This window comes from Octodon degus, unplaced genomic scaffold (assembly GCF_000260255.1).
Source record: "Octodon degus isolate 3935 unplaced genomic scaffold, OctDeg1.0 scaffold00151, whole genome shotgun sequence".
In the NCBI taxonomy this organism is placed as follows: domain Eukaryota; kingdom Metazoa; phylum Chordata; class Mammalia; order Rodentia; family Octodontidae; genus Octodon; species Octodon degus.
This window is the reverse complement of record NW_004524727.1, coordinates 2,180,088-2,199,186: the sequence shown is the minus strand read 5'-3', so window position 1 is coordinate 2,199,186 and position 19,099 is coordinate 2,180,088.

Sequence of the window (19,099 nt, the reverse complement as noted above, 5' to 3'; positions counted from 1 at the left end):
CAAAAGCATCAGGGACCGCGGTTCAATCCCCCAGCACCACATGCCAGCCAGCCCGCCCCCTGGTGGGCTGAGCTGGTCTCTCTCTCTCTCTCTCTCTCTCTCTCTCTCTCAAATAAATAAATAAATAAATAAATAAAAGAAATGTACCCTCAGGGTGGAAGGTACCGGAGAAAGCTCCAGCATTGCTGGGAATCATTTGAGGTCCTGAGAAAGTAAAGCACATGTCAGTAGAAACCCCTGTCCTTTCTTCTAAAAGGAGGACATCTTAAGGAAGAAGAGGAAAGAACTGGGCTTCTGACAGGAAATGACCTGATCCAATGCAGAAACCAGACCCCAAGCAGAAGATGTGGCAAGCGCCCTAGTAGCATCACACATCTGGATAGACCAGCTGCAGATGTGGTGAGCAGGCGGCAGTGCCATGAAGATGGAGGGGAGCAGGGTGATGCAGCCTGAGTAGTGGTTCCCACTGTGTGACAGCGAGTGAGTCACTTGATGCCTTTCACCTTCATTTGCCTATTTGGAGACCGGGCTCTGAGACTGTGAGGGTTCTAAGTAATCCATATGAACTGCCTGTGCACATGAACCCTTGAGAAATAAAGCATTTCATGCCTCAACATCCATTGAATGGAATTTTCCGGATTCTGTGAACTTGAGCAAATCAAGCTCAGCTGCAGCCTTGGCTGACACTAGCAGGACAAGGTGGCCTGGAGAGAGGATGCAAGCCCCTTCTCAGAGCCCTGGCATCAGAGGTTACAGCCTTGTGGCCCTACACGTTTCAAAACCTCTCAAGAACAGAATGCAGATGACCTCATTCCTGTCTGTGACCAGGTCCTGGAGCATCACCAAGACTTTGCAAAGGCATAAACTGTGGCTCGAATGTCTCCTCCAAATCTCAGGCTGACATTTGATCATCACTGGGGTGGGATTGGGATGAGAGACCTTCAAGAGGTGTGAGGCCATGAGAATGCATGCTGGACTCATGGCAGGGGGCTCACCTCCTCATTCTCCCACCTACCCTGCTCTCTCTTGCCCTCCCACTCTGCCATGTACATGACCATTATGATCCACGCATAGGTTTGTAAAGCCCATCTCTGGGTTTATCTGGGTGGCCTTGAACCTATACCCAGTCCCTGTCCCTTCTGCTCTGGTCTGTTCCCTGCTCTGTTTCCCCAGCCCCCATGAGCCCTGCTCTCCAATGCCCTTTGGCAGTGATGCACCAGTGACCATGGACTGAATCCCCTGAAACTGTGAACCAAGTTAAGCTTTACCTCCTTGAGGTTGTGGGGGTCAAGTATTGTGTCCTAGAGATAAGAAGGCTGACCAATATGTGCCATATTAGAGTGCTGCCTGGGCCTTTGCTGGGTGTTGGTGCCTTAACCTTGGACTTCCCAGGCTCTAGAACTTTAAGCCAATACCTTTGGTCCTTTGTAAATTCCCCAGGCTGTGGCATCCTTCTACTGTTATTAAAGACCAAAACACAAAGGAAGAGAGCAGATTGAACAAGACAGTGTGTGTGACACATAGTGTGACACCCAGAGATGTTCAGGGCCCTGTGACCAGCAGCCAGCCTGACTCATCCCCTACACAGCCCCACCAGCCTCAGGTTCTGCTGGGCAGTGACTGCCTAGTTCTCGACTCCCTCAGCGGTGACACCACCCTGAGCCTCTCCCACTCTACCTCCAAGACCCTCATCCTGTGCTCTTTCCTGTCACCTTTGAATCAAAGTAGGTAACAAGTGCTGCAGAAAAGTCGGACTGCATGCCTTCAACGTCTCTCTGTGCCTACCTCCTACTGCCTGCCGTGGTGTCCAGCAGTTACCAGGACCACAGGAAAGGAGAAAGGAAGGTGGATTTCCAGAAGAAGCACTTACAAGGAGGAAAGCGCTGCTAGAATCTGAAGTGCACAGACACCCACAGTCCTAATAGTGAAAGTAGCAAGTTTTTAAATGTTACTTTTCTCATAAATCAGAGAACATGAAAGGTTATGCCTAACATAATGTCACTCTCTCTTGCATACTAACGTGTGTTGAGAAGAGGGGAGGGAGGAGGAAAATGAGAGGGACAAACATCCAGCCCATGTTCACTGAGCCCCGGGGGCTGGGCACCTGCATAGCAGCCACCCTGTGCCTCCTCAAAGCAAAAGGAAACCACTGGTCAGGGCAGGCACCTCAGCCCCCAAGACTGCAAAATCTATCCCAAAATGGGGACTTCAGGAGATCTCATGCCATTCTGGAAGCCTGCTCATCAATTTTGCTCTTATAAGATATGATAGAAAAATATGGTGAATGTTGAAATTTTAAATATATAATAGTAGGCAGGCAGGGTGGCTTACACCTGTCATTGTAGCATTTGCAAGGCTGAGGCAGGAGGATTGCTGCAAATTTGAGGCCAGCCTGAGCTACATAGTGAGTTCAAAGCCAGCCTGAATGACATAGCAGTAGCCTGTCTCAAAAAAAAAACAAACGTGTAATCGTAAAGACACACCACCACGAATCCCCCTCAAGAGCCTCCCCTTGCTTCGAGCACACCAGTTCCATTGGCCTTTCCACTTTCTGCAGCAGCTCTGGAGTCCTCTTTCTTGAGGTTTTTCGCTGCATCGTACTGGCTGCTTCAATGTCCTGAATCGATTCCAAAGGTTTCCTTTCCTGGTCACTGTGGCTTTGGGAAGAGCTAGAGGTCACCCGGTGCCGGGTCTGGTGCCAACCCAGTTGGGTACACAGCGTAATGCTTTTATGAGCTGTCTTTCCATGCAAGGGCGCTGGGCAGCAGCAGTCATCATGTTTGTGATCCCAGTTGGTAATGACCCTCAGGAAAGAGGACTCCAGAGCTGCTACAGAAAGCAGCAAGGATGATGGGAAGAGTGCATTTTAAGTAAGTGGGAGCCCATGGGCACTATGAAGGGGGTTCATGGCCATGTGTCCTGCTCTAATACATTTTTAGGCTTTAAATATTTGCTGTATTTTTATCACAGCTATCTTCACTGATTTTCAGAGACAACATTCTCCATGCAAGGCTACAGGAGAAAGTCAGTCTGCTGCTCTGCTCTGCCCATGAGAAAACTCATTTCAAGCCCTCCACGCAGCTTCTAGGATTTTCAGATTGCTGCCTGGGCACTGTGCAAATGTGCTCCACAATCTTGATGGGGAAAAATGAAATAAATGAAGTGGTGGCATTGCAACTGCTGTTGTTTTGAAATGTTTCGGTTTCATTTTGAGGCTGTATTTTATGAGTATCTGTTTCTCCATTCAAAGCTCATACAATATGCATGGTTTCTGTATGCAATGTGCTATGCATTTGTGGAGACTGGGTTATCTGTCAGACTGTTGAGAAAATACATTTCAGTTACACTTGACCAGAAAACCATCTGCCCGGGCCGTGTGGATACATGGCCAGAGCCAGGCTTGGCACGCGAAGCCCAGTGACAGGTCTGGAGCCCCACAGCCAGAAAACATCCCAGAAGAGAAATGGCAAGCACACAGCAAGGACTGGATATGCAGCATTTGAAATAAATATTTATTTTTAATGATTTTTTTCCTGGAAAAGTGACAAGAAATGAAAGATTTTGAGAGACAGCAAACACTATTCAGTTCCTAACTAGGAGTCACCCACTTGTAGTTGTCAAGGGCAAAGCCAAGTGCAGAGGTCTGAGTTTGTAGCCCAAAACGCAACTTAAAAATAATGAGATGTGTTCCCGTTGTTCCTCACGTCCTATTCTTGTCGTTAGCATGTCGTCTGTCATAGCACAAAGAAGCAGCACCCGCACCATTGCCGTTTTTATTACCACAGTCTGTGAACCAGGACCTGGACTCAGGAGGCCTGAGCGCTGCCATCTAATGCATGATGAGTGAATACCAGGTTCAGCATGGTTTTGGTGCAGTTCCTCACCAAGTCTGATGCTCAAATTGTTTCCCCTGACTCTTCTGCTAAGTGTCCACCGGAGAGGCCACATGGGGGCCCATCACTTGGAAAAGTGACCTCAGAACAGTCCCAGAGCCCCAGCTGAGATTTCTGCTGTCAATAGCTACAGCATAGAGTGGGCCTAAGGAGAGTCACATGGGGAGAAGATACTCTCTCAGGCTTTCACAGAGAGCACATTGGCCAAGCATTGGCCGTGACTCATCCACATGGCTGCACTGATAAAGGTTCTACAATCTGAGGTACAGGATCTCAGGACAAATCCTGAGGGCATTTCACTGACCTTCTCAGACCAAAAAGCTACAACTCTTATTGCATAGGTCCTGCTTTACCTTGGTCTTAACCATCCAGCAGAAAAGTATGAAGACGAAATTATAAGAAATAAAGCCATGCTGTTAAGTTGAGCTGTGGGGGACTCAGGTCAATAATTTCTGACAGGGGCTGGTGAGATGGCTCAGTGGTCTAAAGCACCTACTTAGAACAAGCTCAGCAAAGCACAGGGACCGCGGTTCAATCCCCCAGCACCACATGCCAGCCAGCCCCGCCCCCTGGTGGGCTGAGCTGGCCACACACACACACACACACACACACACACACACACAAATAAATAAAAAAAAAATTTAAAAAAAAAAATTTCTGACATTGCCAGTTAAACAGAAGACCCAATGCTATTATGGGCTACTGGACTCTTTTAGAATATTTTGCTGAGTTTACACACCTATAATATTCAATAACGGAACTTAGAAAAAATGGGGTATACAGATGAATGTCCATTTTGTATCTGTGTATTCAAAGTGGTTGGGTTAGATATATAGTTACATTCTGTTAATGAATAGAATGATTTGTTCTAATGGTGTTTGTAAATAGGATCACAAGTCCGCATCTTGTACAGCAATTAACCACTAAGAAGAATATATGCAGTGTATTATTTGTTGAAAAATAAAAAAAATAAATAAAAAATAAAAATAAAAAAACGAGGAAATAAAAAAAAATAGCTGCAGCCACCTCAAGGTGGGCTCCAGGCAAGCTTGGTTGTGGATCAGGTGACAGGAGATGCAGATGGACCATCTCAGGGGACTTTGTACGTCCCACGTACCTGCAGAGCAGGGGTATTGCCTTCGATGGCCGTGCCATGGGACTGCTCCCCCCAAGTCATGCCTGTGTCCTGTGTGGGCCGGCTCAGCAGAGGTATCCATCCTTGTTCTGCAGCCATCAACAGCTGTGACCTTCTAGAGGAAGAGAGTCAGGAAAGACACACTGGTCGCTTCCGTGTCGTGGGCACCAACTACAGACCGTGACCGTGCATTGACCGCACTCCAGCAGCAATGCTGGAGGGACAATTCTAGCTCCCCATGCTACATGAAGAAACTGATCTGGAGATGTCAGTAAATGATTAAGTTAATATCTAAAAATCAAAACTCAAAACTCCACTCTTCCCAAAGGAATAATGGAAATCCGAGAAAAACCGTATTTTACATAACAGACTAAGCCAGTCTCTGTTTAAATGCACTTGGAGAAGTTAATAAGGTGTGGCCCAAGTCTGGATTCTTTCTCTTCTCATTCTTTTTCCATCCAATGACCCATTCATCTAATCCTGTCAATTTTCTTTCTAAAGGAAATCTTGGTAAATCTCTGAGTTCCTCAGGCTGAGCTCAAACTGTGACCTTCCTGACTCAGCCTCCCAGAGTTCTGGGATGGCCAGGCATGCACTGCCAAATAAGCACATGGGTCAACTTTCCTCTCGTGTCCTTAACTTTTTCATATCCTGTCTTCTGGAACTCCCTTTCCTGCCTACAGAATAGGATATGTACCTCCATCAGAGGAACAAGGAGCATCATTATATTCTCCTGCTCCAGCATCGTAAGCTTTGTGACCCCAAAAAACATCTCACACCTCAGTAATCTTCCGTCACTTTTTCTGTTAATCCACAACTAAGTGACTCTGCCACCTTCCAGGGCTTCTATGTAAATTAATCCTCCTAATCCTCATTTGTATTAATTGCTGTCATTGCTGCTGTCACTTATCACTTGTGGAGCCTCTTCTATGCACCAAAACTGTACCAGGCATTTAATAAACAGTCTTTCTCTACTGTAAACCTCCAGGTCAGACAGAACTGTCTTCTCTTCTGCAGCTGAGGAGACAGCTGCTCAGGAAACATGGAGACCTCAGTGCCACAAAGCCGCTGAGCAGCCACAGCACAGTTGTCTCCCTGGACCTCATCCATCACAGCGCTCCTCTGAGTCACAGGTGGAAGAGGAAAAGCAAGACCAAGGGCATGAGCTGAGGGCCAGCGCTGTGAGCCCGAAAAGGAACCAGATCCGTCATCCTAGCACTCTGGAAGGCTGAGGCAGGAGAATCATGAGTGTGAGCCCAGCCTGGGCAAACCAGGGACTTAGCAAGACCCTGTCAAGAGGGGATGGGGGGCTGTGGGTGTAGCTCAGTTGGGGAGACCCTGAGTTTAATCCCCAGTGGCCTGGGGCCATGCAGAAAGAAAGATGGAGTCAGGCTGGGAAGTCTCAACTGGACCTCCAGGAGGTGGAGACCTTTGGGGGCTCAGAGAGGAGAGGACAGGGAGGAGCTGGAATGGGGCAAGGTGGAAACCTCTATAGCAGCCCTGCAGGCAGAGATGTACAGCCTAGAGGCAGGCTGCGCCCCTACAGCACGCGGGGAGTGATTCTCCTGTCACTTCTCAGAGCAGAGAGCGTGATCCTGTAAACCAGGGAGGTGGCAGGGAGTAGTGGCGCCCGCCTCTGATCCCAGCACTTGGGAGGCTGAGACAGGACAATCTCTGCAAGTTTGAGGCTGGCCTGGGCTACATAGTGAGCTGTGTTTCAAAAAGACAAACTAAGAAAACAAATTAAATAAGCAGCTACGACAGAGCAGGGGACAGGCAGGGCGTTTCTAGGTTATGACTTTACTTCTGCCTGTCACCTGGAAGTCCCACAAGTCGCCTGACTGAGATCTCCTGGAGGTCAGAGGTCACTCCCCTGGCCCAGAGGATGGTGGGATTTCCCTTTGTTCTCTGCTTTTGCCTGCTCAGCCTGGGTGCTGAACTTCACATGTGAAACATACATGTCCATTCTTGGTTTTCTAAGTTTTTGACCATTTTGAGACAGATTCTCAGTCACTAAGTTGCTCAGGCTGGGCTTGAACTTGGCGGTCCTTCTGCCTCAGCCTCCCCAAATGCTGGGAATGCAGAGGTACAGCACAGGCCCAGCTTCATTCTTTCTTGGTTCAGCACGTGAGGACAGGGTGGGTGGAGGGAGGCTCCAGCTATGAGTCCCTTCAGTTCTCAGTTGCCAAGGCAGAGGCGAGTCTCCAGCGTGTTTGGTCAGAGCTGCACACATCCCTAACCCTGTTGGTTGCCCAGGCTCCAGCCCATGGCCTGGCCAAGGTCCCCAAAGTGCCTTCATTGAAAGGCAAGTCTGAGTTTCCACACTGCCGGAGCTGCCCGCCGTCTCTGCGTCCCAGTCCCGGCTGCGGGATCAGCTCTGCAGAGCCCTCGTTCTGGCGGCGGCGAGTGTGCCTGGGCGGGGTGTGGGCACCTGGGGCCCAGGGCCGGGCCTTTCCCTCCGGCGTGTGAAGCGCCTTAGTCCTAAACCAGAACCATCTGTGACAAATGACTGAGAGGCCCCAAAACTGCTGGAACAGCAAAATTCAGCTCTGCTTTCTGGCAATAAAATGAAAAAAGCAGCGCTTCCGTCACCAAGCACGCCCTGCTTCATTGTCTCCCCCGCCTAACTTCGGCTGGGGGTTTTGGGAGCTGCTCTTTCAACCTTGGAGAAATCACTGCAATGCACCTTAAGGTCATGGTCTTGGGAGGAATACGGGGCTTTTTTAAAGGATAAACTTAGTAAGTGCTGACTTGTTTCTGCACAGGTGTATAAGAGAAACTGAAAAGGGGGCTTTTTTCTGTATTCAGGTCTTGCCAAGACTCAAATATGAAAAACAACTTTTTCCCCTCACACAAGGTATTCAGGAGGGCATGAGGCCAACCCAAGGAAGCCAGCATCTGCCTAGCATGGCCAGCCCGGCACCCCGCCAGCATCTGCCTGCGCCGGGACAGTGCACCGCCGGCTCACCCAGCCTGGGCCCCTCAGATCTCTCCAAAGACTTTGGATGACGGATATCGGAAAATTTCCTCCACTGCACACCGCAGGATGGCTTGAAGCTCCAAACCGAACTGAGCGTTTAGGAGACATCAAGTCATGTGGTTTGGGGTGCACAAATGACTCTAGCTATAAATACCCGTGAAGGGTGTTCCGTAGTGTGAAGCCAAAACCTAAATGTTGTGAGGTTTCACCTAACCGAATGATTCCTTAAATAAACACAACTCAGGACAAAAATTGCCAACACGAACTTGAAAAGGCAGAGACTGATGCTAAAGAATCTAACCGAGAGGAGCCGGGTCCAGGGCTCCAGGCCCAGGCGTGGCTGAGGGTATCCAAGGGGCCGAGTTCCTTCCAGTCCACAAGGACTAAAGCTTCTCCAGGAGACCTACGAGGAGCGTGGCACCCTGCACTGCAGTGATGGGAGAACCAAAGGCAGCAGACACGTCCAAACTCCAGCTCCAGACTGGAAGTCCAGTGTGTCTGACTGCAGAGGGACCGTGCTCTGCAGCAGGACCCCATGTCCCCTGATCACGCCTGTGTCCATCAGTGCGTGTTCTCCCAAGGACAACAGTGCCACCCCATCCACCCAGAGCCCTGGCATTCCAGGAAGCCTCTGGTAGTCACAGTGCCGCAGCTGAGTCTCCTCGGGCTACCCAAACAAGTTACCACAGACCAGGGGTTTAAAACAACACTCGTGCCTTCTCTCACAGCTCTGGGTGGTAAACGTCCTAAATTCAGGTGTTTTCAGTGTTGGTTGCCACTGGGGTTTTGAGGAAAGTTGAGTTCCATGCCTCATTTAGCTTCTGATGGTTTTGCCGCAACCCTCCGTGTCCCATGGCTTGCATATACATCCTCCCTCCTCTGTCTCCTGTCCAAAAGGCTGTCTCTTCGCCTAGCTCTCTCCTCCTCTGCCTACAAAGACAGCAGTAATACTGGATCAGCGCCGATGCCAGCGTGTGCGATGTCATTCAGTGTGACCAGATTCCCCCCACAAAGACCCACTGTCCAAATAAGGTGACACAGCAGGTAAAGCGCTTGGGACTTCAACATACCTTGGAGGGCCATTATTCAACCTGTCACAGAGACAGTAAACTCATCCGGGGGATCTGTGCCCAGAGACCCCTACATTAGTTCTCCAGACACACAGGGTCCATAGTGCTGATTCTTTTTTTTTTTTTATGAGCAGAATATATTTATTGAGAGAAAGAAAACTCCTGTCCAAGAGAGGGACAGGAGGGGGGCCCGAGTGGGTAGTTCCCCCCATAGTGCTGATTCTTAGGCTTACTTCCAGTGCCAGGAATGAGCCCGAGTGACCCACCTTCCACTGCGCTGGGAAACCCCCAAGCCAGGATGGAGACCTTCTCCCTTAAGGTAGCACGTTCCACATCCTTTCCCTCCAGACAGCCCAGGGCAGTTTGCAACTGCATAATGCAGGTGGGAGAAAGAATAGAAACACCAATCTAGGCCAGGCATCGTGGTGCATGCCTGCCATTTTAGCACTCTGGGGGCTGAAGCAAGAGGGTCGCCACAAGTTGAAGACCAGCCTGAACTACATAGCAAGACTCAGCCTCAAAAACTAAAATGGAAACAAACACAAATCTAAGAGCCACTTCTTCATCTATGACTCAGAGAATTCAGAAAGATGCTTCTTATCAGAAAACAACAGGACCGAAAAACCTCATTAAATTTTTGAATGTACCAATTACTAATAAAAACCAATCAACCAAGGACAGCTCAAAGATGGATGAGCTTAGGCTCCTAGGACTCTACTTATAAAAATCTTCTTTTTCTTTTTCCTTTGGTGGCTTAGGCTGCCTGAAGGGTGGTAAGGCAGGTGGAGCTGAGGATCGAACCACGGTATCCTGCTCCTAACTGCCTTTGTATGAGCAGGTGCTTAAACAACTGAGCCAGGGGCAGGCCCCTAAAATCTTCTGTTTTGGCTTTTCTTGTGAAGAACTGATTTCTTATAACATTGGTCCCATCTACAAACGCATGCACATTTTATTTCCTGCCTCCAAGTTACCTCTACACAAAGATCTTGCTAGCAAAAATGCTGGTATTACCAACTGCATATAAAGTGGTTCATAAAGCCCAAAGCAAAGAAACTGGAAAAAGTAGCTAGGAAAATGTAAGTCCTTTTAGGCAAGAGGAATTTGCATAGACTATTAAATATAATTTCTACCAGGTGCATGAAGCACATGAGTAATTACAGATTAGGAGGAAATTAAGTGATAACCTTTTTCTCAACACGGACACCACCTCCTCTGAATATGGTGCAGTGCTTTGAAGAGTTAAATGCCCTCGACAAATGCCAGGTGCTCTGTGATTAGTGCCTTCCTCGCCTCTCATTATAGCCTGGCTGCACATGAGGCAATCACTCAGGGGATGTTTTACTCTCTGTGCTCTTTCATCTCTTCAAATACATGGTTCTCTTAAGCCCATAGCATGCAGAATATGCTCCAAGGAACCCTGAGCCCCAACACCAAGATCTAAGCACGCCCATCCTGGCCCAATCTGGGAGGCAGAGAATAAATACATGAATACCAATTTCTCACCATTAACTTTTCTTCTTTAATTTCCTCTCAGTTTGGAACTCACCCTCTCTGGCCTCCCACGAAGCACCAAAGATAGGAAGGCATGTGGACAGCATTTCCCCGAGGCCACCCACATGCCACTAGCCCTTGTAGGCCAAGCGTGTAGAAGTCATTTTGCATTCATGTGTGCCCTACCACGGTTGTAACCATCGGCTCCACACTGTTCAGGCACAGCATTTCTCCCAGGGCTGATGAAGCCAGGACAGCAGATGTCTGCAGTGAGATGCCACCTTGGATCTGTCCAAAGGGATGGCTGCAGACTTTGCTGTGTCCTGAGGCTTGTATCCTGGTGTCCCCCAAAGCCTCACATGGTCATAGGTGGGGAGTTCTTAAGGTGGATGGATGAGGATTTGTGATACTAGGATTCAGGGTACCCCACTCAAAAAACAGCCCTGGTGGGTAAAAAGGGACAGGAAGAAGCGGCTTTGCTACTAGTTGCCTTGCTGTCTCCTGCCTGCTCTGCCATGGACTGCTCTCCTCTCCCATGCCCTCTGCCATGCCACCTCCCATGCCACCAGCCAAGCCAAAAACGAACCTTTCCTCCTTTAACTTTAGGTATTGGGTATTCTATCTCAGCAACCAGAAAATCAATTGAAACACCCATTATGCCACAGCAAACGGGTGATGTTGCCTTACATGAACTGAAATTCAAGACCATGCAAGGAGATGCGATGGCCAGCACTTCAGGTGGGAGTGGACAACACTCACGTCAGCTAAGGTTCAGGAAGCATGCTCAGAGAGTTCAGGTGACAGAGGGATGCTGGGGCACTGGATATTTGCAAGACTACTGTTCAACAATATGTTAAATATGAAATTTGACCCCTACCTCACACCATAAAAAGAACAACTCAGAATGGATCAGAGACCTACATGTACACACTGAGATGGGAGAACAGCCTGTAGTTGGCACTGGGGACTGGTTTTGTGGATGAAAATTCTTCCAGGGGCTGGAGAAGGAAAAGGAGGTGGTTCAGGATGTCGCAAAGGGCTGCGCAACCTCAGCCTCTCGCAAGCACAGTGCACAGCAGGGCATGAGCTCCTTCGAGAATCTGGGGCCCACGGGCCTGACAGGATGGAAGCGCAGGCAGCGGTGGTGACGCAGCTAGCCTGGGGCACAGTGGAGGCTTCCCTTGCTCATGGCCTGCGTGCCCTGGAGCCTGACAGGTCACAGATCAGTACTGGCCCATGGTGGTGGGCAGGTCTGCTGTGGAACTGTTGGAAGAAACCACTCGAGTAAGACTTCATGCCTTAGGTAAAGTCATAGTCCCTTATTTGTAACAACAGGAGCACAAGTGAGGGGTGGCACAGCTTGGAGGTGGAGAGTTTAGGTGCATGGCCTGGTGCACTGTGCTCATCACTAAGAAAATAAGACAATAAAAGCAAAAGAAAGCAGATCAATAAACGAAACATTTTATGCTTCAAAGAACATCATAAAAAAGAATATATAGCCCACAGAATGGGATACATTATTTGAAAACAACGTATTGATAGAGAACTAGTATCCAGACATATATCCTAGAACTCACGAACAAAGCAAAACAAATAAAATAATTTTGAAAAGGGCAAAGGATATGAAAAAGCATCTTTTTTATTTTTTATTAATTTTATTTGTATGAGTTTGCAATACATAATGATGATATTTCTTGCCTGGGCTGGTACCTGTAGAAAGCACATCTTTTTCATTAGCTGTCCCTCCCCCGCATCTCTTGGTCCCTTTGGAGAAAGGCCAATCTCCTACTTCCAGTTATCTGTCTTCTGTTTTGCCTTTTATTAGACTTTAAGTTTCTCATACAAGAGAATCACATGATAGTTGAGCTTGTGCATCTGACTTTTTTTTTCACTTAACATTGTGCTCTCAAGATGTGTCCATTTTCCCCTACAGATTCCTTAAAAGAGAATGTACAGAATAAAGGCAGGCCAATCAGTAATTATACAGCAAAATGTTACTTCAGGCCCACAGATATGGCTAAAATAAAGAGAAACAAAATAGCAACTCACAAAAATATTACAAATCAAAATTTAAAAAAAAAATTGGGGAAGGATGTAAAATAGCTGCAGCCCATTTCTGGTAGGTTGATAAAATAATATGGTCAGATTGAGCAATAGTCTGGCAGTTCCTTAAAATATTAGATATAGAGTTGTCAAGTGAACACAGAAATTCCACTCAGAAATATATATCTTAGATAAATAAAACATAGTAATATTTACATCAGCATTATTCATGATAACCAAAAGGTACAAACAATCCAGACATCTAGCAAATGATGAGTACATACACAAAATATGAGCTATTTATAAATGGAATATTACTTGGCAATAAAAAAGGAACAGATTACAATTAATGCTGCAACATAGAAGTGAAAATATTCTTTGTAAAAAAAAAAAAACAGACATACGACACCATACACAATCAACACTGGGAATGTTCAGATACTTGAGCTTTTTATTTTTATTTTTATTTTTATTTTTATTTTGTGATACTGGGGATCAAACTCAGGACCTTGTGCTTGCCAGGCAGGCACTTATGCCGCTGAACTCTCTCCCCAGCCCTAGGAATGTTCAGAATAAAAAATTCATGGAAACAGTAAGCAGGCTAGTGGTCGCTCAGGCAGAAGGAATGGGGGCTGCTTCCCAGTGGGTGTGAGGGTTCCTTGGAGACAAAGCTGCAGCACAGTTGTGAAGTTTGTGCAATTCTATAAATATGCCTAAAATGTGTGAATTGTGTATTTGACTAAGATGAAGTTTTATGATACATTAAATATCTTAGCACAGCACAGAGGTGCATGCCTATTGTCTGGAATGTTTCAGCATTCAGCTCTGGAATGCTGAAACAGTATGTTCTCAAGTTTGAGTCCCACCTTGGGATCTCAGAGAGACCCCATCTCAAAATAAAGGAAAGGGCTGGGAATGCCGCTCAATGTGAAGGCCCTGGGTCCCCTCCCCAGGGCTCAAAAGAGAAAGAAATGCACACCTTAGCCAAGTTATCTTCAACTTTATTTTTTAAAACAGATGAGGGTCCGTAATTTGCCAATTTTATACTGCGCTAGTGTTTTTGCATTTTGGAAACACATTATAGTAAAATTTTTGAAATGGAGAGTACTTAGTGATAAGAAAAGAGTGTAAGAAGGAGTAAGGATAAAAAGGCTAGAAACTGACAGAAAAATTAAGAGAAAGGGCTGGAAGGAGAAGCACCCGCCTCCTTGCGTGGGCACGCCCTCCGGCGTGGGCACGTCTGCAGGGGCGGCGTCTCATCATCCGGGCAAGGCTCAAACAGCCTGGGAAAGCTTCCGTGTGGTATCCAATCTTAATATTATCCATGTAAACCGATGCTCCTCTGTTGCTAACCCATGATTAGTGACTTAAATACAATTTTTATTTCTTAATATGAGTGTAAATAAGTCCACTATGGTCCAGCGAGATAGCTCAGTGGACTAAGACATGCCTGGCAAGCTCAGGGACGGGATTTGATCCCCAGCACCACATGCCGCTAGGGCCCGGCCCCCTGGTGCACTGAGCCAGCCACCAAGACCAGGCATCGGTGTTGCACGCCTGTAATCCCAGCTCTGGGGAGGCTGAAAACAGGAAGATAACTGGAAGTCCGAGCTGCACAGTGAGACCCAGTACCAAATACATTTAGGGGAAAAAAAAAAAAAAAAACCACTGCACAGTAGGAAATTAATATCAAACTTCCAAGTAAAATGTGGTGGAGGACCGGCCAGATAGCTCAGCAGACTAAAGCACCTGCTTAGACGGAGTGCAGAGGCTGGGGTTCGATCCCCAGTGTGCTGTGCCAGCCCTGCCCCCGGGGCACACTGAGACAGCCATTGAGACTGGGAGTGGTGGCGCTCACCTGCAATTCTAGCGCGTGGGAGGCTGAAAACAGGAGAATCACTACGAGTCTGGCATGGTGAGACCCCATAGACCCTGCACTAAGTACATTTATTTTTAAAATGTGGTGGAATTCAGACCAATGATGAGAAGCTCCAGGCTGACCTTCATGACCTGTCACAGGCTGTGAATGTGACCTGCACCACCAGCAACACCACCAGCCCAAAGAGTGGCTCTGCTAGAGCAGCGGACATCCACCACTCTGCAGCTCTTCAAGGAGTTCTGAGGCTTCTCACACTAGGGAATGAGGCCAAGGTGTGGTCTATACATACGGTGAGTGTTTACATTTTTAATAAAATCATCACAGGCCAAAGCGTGTTGCTATGAATCTCTCTAAAAATCCTCCCCTTCACTTTGCTTTAAACTCACTCAGACCATCATCCTTGCCACTTTCTGCAGCAGCTTGGAGTCCTCTTTCCTGAGTGTTTTTAGCTGTGCTTTCCTGGCTGCTTCTATGTCTTGAATGGATTGAAAATGTTTCACTGTCAAGGTCATTGTGACTTTGGGGAGGAGCCCACGGTCACAGTGCCAGATCCAGTGACTAAGGTGGATGAGGACCCAGCATCGTGGACGCAGAGCTGCCTTTCTGTCTGGTGGAACTGGGCAGGAGCACTCACTATGTGTGCTCCCGCCTCATAAAGTCTTCAGGGGACATTTACCCAGAGAGGACACTTACCCAAGGTCACTCTATGAAAGCATAAGAGTGTCACCTTGCCTGCCAGTCTGACTCCAAACCCATACTGCCTTGAGCCACTGTACCCGGCCCTCGGGAAAAGCTTTGATAAACGCTTTGCTGGTTGAAAGGATTCTCTTGGAGGTGCCAAAGGGGGAAATTACACTTTAAGACGCAGGAGAAATTCTACAGGAAACTGTGCTGTCCCTGCTTCTTACTTACTTTGGCAGAGACTCTGCTGAAAAGTCACACTTCTGACTCATTTGTGAATTTTTCCTGAAGTTTGTAGACCACCTGCCTCCCTTTCCTCTTGCACTTCTTCCTTGACATTTTATGGGGCGAAAATCATGCTGCTTTCTTTCAGTTGTCCTCCTGCTTCATTATCCGGAGGAGAGAAACAAAGCCACAGAAGGCGGCCCTGGCATGGGGAAGGCTGCGAAGACGTTGCCCTGACGTTGGCACCCTCGCCACATTCACGAGCATTGGTTCAGCTTCTCTGAATGCAAATCTCAGGTGCTGCGAGCGTGGGATTCCCACCCCTTCGAATTCCCAGACTGGCTTTCTGTCAGAACCTCTACCTCTGTGCCTGGAGACCGCGGTGCCCAGGGCTCCCCTGGCCCTGCCTCTTGTGCCATCCACACCCACAGCCACCTCCAAGGCGCAAGGCAGGCTGCTCCTGTACCTCCTGGATGAAAGCACAGACTTGTCCCACACTGCATCTCTACTTCCTTGACCACTATTACTGCTTCCTTTTGGCCACGCCCACCATGATTTTATGTTTAAAACCAAGATGATCCCAGAAAGACCTGTGACCCAGCTGAGCCCAGCCACTTCCTGCACTGCCACCCTAGCCAGACCCTGCTCAAACATGGGCCCAGGCCAAGGGCTGAGCAGGGGAGACACCACTGAAGACCAGTGGGGACACCTTAGATGACAGCCAGAGACAACTTCCATCACCCCTGTGTATGTGGGACATTGTATTCATTGGGCAAAACAAGCTCTCAGTGCCAGAACATAAGACTGACCAAAAAATAAAATTTAGTGTGTGATTAAACACAAAAACTTATTACAGTAAGTGACAAAAGGCCACGATTCCCTATGAAAATATTCCTGCTCACTTTGAGACACTCCTCCCATCCTTCTTGCAGGTTTCTGCAGCATTTCTGTGAGTCCTCTGTCCTAAGAGTCTTTACAAGGTATGATTTTAAAAAGACAGTGAGTTCTGGAATCATTAGCTACAGCCATTAGACAAGAGAAAGAAATAAAAGGAATAAGAATAGGCAAAGAAGAAGTTAAATTATCTTTATTTGCAGATGACATGATACTTTACTTGGAAGACCCAAAAGACTCCACCAAGAAGCTACTAGAATTAGTACAGAAATTCAGTAGCATAGCAGATTATAAAGTCAATACCCAAAAAAGACAGTGAATGCTGCTGCCCAGATCCATCCAATAGAAAAGCAACTTATGAAAACATGATGCTGTATTGTACTATGAATAACTACTATGAAGACAATATACAATGTATTAATTATTCTAGCTGTCTTAATAACCTGTTTTGAAACTATCTCATTACTCTATCTTTCTCAATAAAATTAATTTAAAAATAAAAAAGAGAGACTAGGGAGATGGCTCAGTGGAATAAGCACTTGCCTGGCAAGCTCAGGGACCTGAGTTCAATCCCCGGTTCCTCCAAAAAAGGGGAAAAAAAATGTGACTGTCCTCATCCACCTTAGTCGCTGGATTCAACACCATGTGGTTCCTGACTCTTCCCCTAAGGCAAAATGACCATGAAAGGGAAACATTTTTAATCCATTCAGAACACTGAGGCAGCCAGGATAGCGCAGCTGAAGACCCTCAGGAAAGAGGACTCCAGAGCTGCTACAGAAAGCAGCAAAGATGAGGGGATGAGCTTGCTCAGAGAAGGGATGATCTCGAGGGGGATCCATGGCAATTCATTCTTTATTATAATACTTCCCTAAATTTAATATCCACCATGGATTTTGCTCACATCTCCTAAGTTGATGCCTTTCCTGAAAAAATATTCTAAATGGGAGGTTCAGGCTCGGTTAATAAGGAGTCTCCCTTAGAAAGACACTGCTTAAAGAGCTTTAAGCCCAAGCGCTAGGGCTGAGGCAGCGCAGGTGGAGGACGTGGAGCCGCAGGGAGGAGCCTACAAGCCCACCCCTCAGCATGAGACGCAGGGCTTAGGAGCACAGAGCGCAGAGCTGCCAGCCCCGGGATCCACCGTTAAATGTGATGGGGGGGGGGGCGGGGAGGCAGCACAGGTCAGAATAGGAAAGGACAGTGCCTGGGGCTGGGGAAGGAGACCCAGCAGTGAGCAGAGGCACCAGGGACCACAAGCTGCGGGCACCAAGGTGCAAACCAGGGAGAGGAGTGACCTGGGCGTCCCGGGTGACCGCTCTCACGTCTTCCTGACGTAGGTACAGAGCTCACGCTCCTCTCCCACCTGCTGAGATTTCGTTTGCATTTGGCCTGTTCCGGGGTGTGAAGCCTGGTTCTGCCCTCACTAGTTCTCTGAAAGCAGCCACCAGTACCTTCTGATCTGTCTCTGTGAGTGGAGGAGAGTGGCAAACACCTGCCGCTGAATCTAACTTTCAGCACCAGGGGCGAGAAGCCGGTGGCTTCAGCCGAGTTCTCCAAAAGCCCAGGGCACAGCATGCCCTCTCCTTAGGCCACTCGCACCCCATAGTTCAGCAGAGCTATGGTTCTTGTCTTAGGCAGTTTGCATCCTTTTGTGTCATGAAGGTTAAACACTGATCCATACTCATTCTACAATGAAAATTCGGGCCAGATAATGAGCCCTAAAAGTGAGGAGGAGAAGCCAGGGAGGATGGTGCAGGCCTGTAAGCACAGCACCCGAGAGGCTGAGGCAGGAGGATCACTGTGCATTCGAGGCCAGCCTGGTCTACATAGTAAGTTTAAGGTCAGCTTGCACTACCTAGCAAGACCCTCTAAGTAAGTAAGAAAGTAAATAATAAATGAAACAGGTTTACATAACAGAGTTCCTGCTATTTATTACTAGAAGAAGAACTCAAGCTCCATCTTTCAGGAGGGAGCCTGCACCCTGCCTTCCTTTCAGGCCCTTGTTGCCATGTAGAGTCAGAAGAATACTGTTCTATGCCTCTGTGTAACAATCTTGGGCTCAGAGTGAGGATCCTTACCCAAACATCCCATGGACAGCATTCAGTATTAGGTGAACAATGTTAGCAGATGGGGATTTTTTTTTGAGAATCCAGTTCCTCAAACCCTTCACTGTGTGCAGATCCCTTCGTAAAGGGAGTGAAGAAACATCAAAATTAAAGTGCAAAAGTTGCTGCCAGGCATGGTAGCACATGGCTGCAATCCCAGTGCCTGGGAGATTGAGGCACGTGTGTTCAAGACATCTAGGGTACACAGCAAGACCCTATCGCCCCCAAAAAAACATGATGATAGATGATTGATAGATAGATAGATAGATAGATAGATAGATAGATATTATCAACATTTGATGTAAGTACAAATCTTCTATGTGTTATGTCAAATACAGACTTTATTGAGGAGAACCAAATTAAAAGAGGAGAAAAGAAATAGCATGGAAAATCAGCATGCACTATGCAACAACTACACAGAAGGTTAAAAGGGAAGAAGTGTCAGGAATTCATCCTTTGATGAAGCAAAAGTTTCCACTGCATCCCGGCATCAAGGCCATGTGTTTTCCTTATATTCATAGCGCTGGAAGGAAGTTCCTAGTCCCATTGTGTAGAGCAGCTCCAGCCACCCAGGAAAACTGAGAGGCTCCTTCCATATCACACAGCTAAGAAGCCACATGGTCAGGATTCAAACTCAGGTCTCCATGACCTCGATGTCTACACCTGGCTGGGAGCAGTTGCTTTAAACCTCCTGGAGGGACAGGAC